The sequence below is a fragment of the Grammomys surdaster genome, unplaced genomic scaffold (genome assembly GCF_004785775.1).
Source record: "Grammomys surdaster isolate TR1022 unplaced genomic scaffold, NIH_TR_1.0 170, whole genome shotgun sequence".
NCBI classification, from domain to species: domain Eukaryota; kingdom Metazoa; phylum Chordata; class Mammalia; order Rodentia; family Muridae; genus Grammomys; species Grammomys surdaster.
This window is the reverse complement of record NW_021604618.1, coordinates 13647715-13651992: the sequence shown is the minus strand read 5'-3', so window position 1 is coordinate 13651992 and position 4278 is coordinate 13647715.

Genomic DNA, 4278 nt, shown 5'->3' with positions numbered 1-4278 from the left:
TAGTTTACTGGAAAAAGCCTGAGGCTTGGTATATTGCAGCTTTAAAAGGATAAAGCTAGGATAAGAACGCTGGGTTCTGGAGTTTGAATCCATTTTGTGTGGTCCTGTACCCTAGCATTTATTCAGCATTGACATTAATTAGTGAGATATTAGTGGGAATAGGCAGCTGATGCAGAGTTGGGAAGTAAAAATTCTGGTCATGAATCTTGTAGGGAGGTGTACCTAATTCGAGGATTAAAGAAAGATCACCAGTGCAAGGAACAAAGTGTAAGGGATAAGATACACTTGGATCAGAAACCAGGCTATTCCTGTTCCCTAACTTAGATGAAGTGTCTAATTTCTCAGCCTAAACTGTGTTGCCTATTATCTTAGTTAAGCATTGTTAGAATGAAGTGAAATAGATACCAGAAGCTGGTTCAGTGGATAACGTGCTTGCAGCACATACTGGATGACCTGAATTTGGATCTCCTGAACCCAAATAAAGAGCCAGCTGCAGTAGCATGCATCTGTAATCCCAGCACACTCCTACAGGAAGATGGGCAGCAGAGCCAGGAGAATTACACTGAAGCTCATGGCCCAGCTTAGTCTGGCATAATCAGCTGGAGTATAATGACAGAAATAAAACTGAGCCTACCTCAGAACAACGTGCAAGCCATGAGCTGACTCCCTAAGCTGCCCTCTCATCCTCATGTATGTGCTATGGCATATGGGCACCTACACTCACATATATCATACATACACATACACATACACTCACCATACACAAACACACTCACAGCCATGTCTCTTCCTTCAAAAGAAGAACAAAGTGAGCTAGCATATGTGAAACTTCTAGCAAGGGACTTGGCAGAAAGGAGACGTTCAGCAGAAATTAATTTTCTCCATACTAAGCATTTCTGTGGGAACCAGAGAAGATGCGATCTGTACAGTTTGAGAGCTGGAGGAGAATAGGTTTAAAGTGAGAGTTTAGATTACTTATTCCAGTGTATATTAGTATAACCCTAATATTTCCTTGGTTATTTTTGGTATTTCATTTATCTACTCACTGAACAACTCATTCGGCTATTACTGGATATATTTTAAGATAAACATTCCTGGAGCAAAAAAGATGTTTGGCTATTTCTCAGAAATAACAGAGTCTGCAAAAAGCATTTATCAAAAACAATTCAATTAAACACACACACACACACACACAGAGAGAGAGAGAGAGAGAGAGAGAGAGAGAGAGAGAGAGAGAGAGAGAGAGAGAGAGGGAGAGGAGAGATACCTTTGGCCATTAGAAAGTTTTAAAAATCATATATGTTACAATAGAATCACTTTTAGATGTACAATATCCCTGCCCCTTTCCATACCATTTAATTAAACATTAGATACTGTTGATACAAACTAATTCAATTGGTTTAGGATAAATGGACATGTCACTGCTACCTTAGAATGAGTTCTCCTGAGCAAATTTCATTATCTTTCTCATTAACCCTGTTTTCCTCCTGTGTGTCATTTGTGTTAATGACATCACATCTTCTTAATTACTCAGGCTAAAAGCTTAGTCCAGTCTGTCTCCTCCTTGTATCAAATCAGCAGTTGAACCTGGTAGACAGAACACTGTAATATGCATCTACATTTCCTGGCTCTCTTGAACAACAATCCCCTGTAATCACTTTCCCTTCAGAGTATATGAGATATGAATTTGAAGAACATCACCTCAATGGTTAGGTTACATTACACGATAAAGATAAAGAGATTTTGAAGATGCAGTTAAGATTCCCGGTCTTTGATTTTTGTATTAGTCACGGTGATTGTCTTAGGCAGGTCTCCTTTTCAGACTGAACCATTTTAAAGGGGGATTTATACTCTGCCTAAGTCCACAAGACATGAAGCAGCAGAGGTTCCTATGCTTGTGTTGCAGCAACAAACTAAAATGCAGTGAGAGGAAGAAGCATGTGACAAGGACTTCAGAGTGACCCATAGGATCTGAGAGGTGTTCCAGACTGAGAGATACCAAGAAAATGGAGAAATCAGTTATACTAGCATGTTGACTGAAGCTCCCAGAAGAAAAGCCACACCTGTGAATACTCTTATACAGATTGACTAAAAAGAAGTTCGTGCTTGTGGAGAGTTAGAAGTTAGATTCAGTGTCAGAATTATCTTGCTCTATCTTTACTTCCTTCAACAGCCATGTACCAGTCAGCTCTGTATCTGAACTAACATCCTTTTGACTATCATGAACAGACTCTGAGATGTATTAGTTTAGCAGAGCAGTAGCTTCTACCAGCCCCCAAACTAAGAATGTCACCAGATAACATCTTAGAACTACAACTACAATTATCCTGATGTCCTTACCAATGTATTCACCCAATTTATGACTTTCTTTTGTTCTGCGATGATTAAAAAGTTCTTGTGACTATTTCCACATCTGAATATGTTGTTTGGGACCATGTGAATCTGTTTGGGGGCCATATCACTCACATATGATTCAGAATAAATGTCTTTTTCCCTTTGAGGTGATAGCTATAGTTTGTATCCATGAACACAAAGAAATGAATCCTGTAAATAATTTGAATAATCTTGGAAGCAGATTCTTCCTCAGAAAGCCTCTATGTAAAGTATAGTCAAATTAGTACCTAGAATGCAGCTTTGTCAGACCTTAAACAGACCTGAGACCTCGTCAAACACAACACTCACAGAAACTAACCAGCTCATTCTTTCCCTCCCTCTTGCCTTCCCTCTGTCTTTCCTTCCCTCCCTCCCCCCTCCTTCTTTCTCTCTTTCAGATTCTTTATAGACCAGGCTGGCCTGGACCTCGTTATGTGGCCAAGGATGACCTCGTACTCCAGATCCTCCTGCCTCTACCTCCCAAGAGCTGGGATTATGGACATGTACCACACTGGGTTTCAACCCAGGGCTTCAATGCATATTAGGAAAATCTTTTGCCAACTTATATTTACTTCTATAAGTAAACCCAGCCCATATTTACTTCTCTAAGACATACATAGGCACTATAGTTTATCTTACTGAAATGCAGTTTTGACCATGGCCATGACCTCTTAAAAATATGTTTTTTGATTTCTATTTTCTTTACAATTAGGAGAATATAGTTTATTTTGGACAGGAATTTTTAATTGTAGAGTTAGTGATTTAAATCTAAATTCTAATACTTACTTGGCACTATGAACTTGCCCAGCTTTGAAAACATCTTCAAGTCTCAGTTTGTAAAGTGGTGGTAAGAGAGTGAAGCGAAAAAAAAAAAACGGACCCTGTATGGGTCTGACTTAGGTCCCCTGCATATACAATACTGCTATGTAGCTTGATGTTTATTTTAGGACTCTTAAGAGTGGGGGTGGGGACTGTCTCTGAATCTTTTGGCTGTGTTTGGGACCCCTTTCCTCCTACTGGATTACCTCATTCAGCCTTGATATGAGGGTTTGTGCCTGGTCTTATTGTAACTTGTTATGCCATGGTTGGTTTATATCCCTGGGTGGCCTGGTCTTTTTTTGGGAGAGAAATAGAGAAGGTGTGGATTTGGGGGAGAGAGAAGGTGCGGTAGAGGGTCTGGGAGGAGTGAAGGGAGGGGGAAACTGTGACTGGGAAGTAATGTATGAGAAAAAAATGTAAAATTGATGGTAATAATGTTTTCTTCCTAACAAGGTAATTGTGGAAGTTAGACCAGGTAATGCATGTAAAGACTATGTGTTCAGTAAACTATAGCAATTAGATTAGTTACAGTTAATTAGTTAAATTAACTACATTTAGCAGTCACTGTCATATGGATGATTAAGTCTGCCCACGTTCTGATTACATAAACAAATGTAACTTTCCCTTTTACTTCTTTTCTGCCTCTTTCAGATACCGACCAGAGCCTAAATAAGCCTTCTCTGGCACTTTGGTCCCTTTCATTCTCTGTCTGAAGCCCTTCTCCTAGCTGGGATGCAGACCTCCATACCAGCTTCATACAAATGCATTATTCACCACCACCACCACTCCTTTCTGGGAAGCTGCTGAGATTTACAGCACCCTGCCTTGTTTTTCTTTTTAAGTTTTAATACAATTGCCTGAGAGCTTAAAAAATTAACAAAATTCAACTTCTCTTTCAAGAATTCAAAGCTATTGACACTCTTCAATAATTTTTTTTTCAACAACATCTACATCCTTCTGCAAATCTTAGTGTGAACCATACCAGTCTATCACTGAACTTGAAATCCTTGCTTACATAGTACCCAATCTAGTTTTTAAAATCTATATGCTTATTTTCTTTCATCAAATCACAGTTTTTCTTCCCTC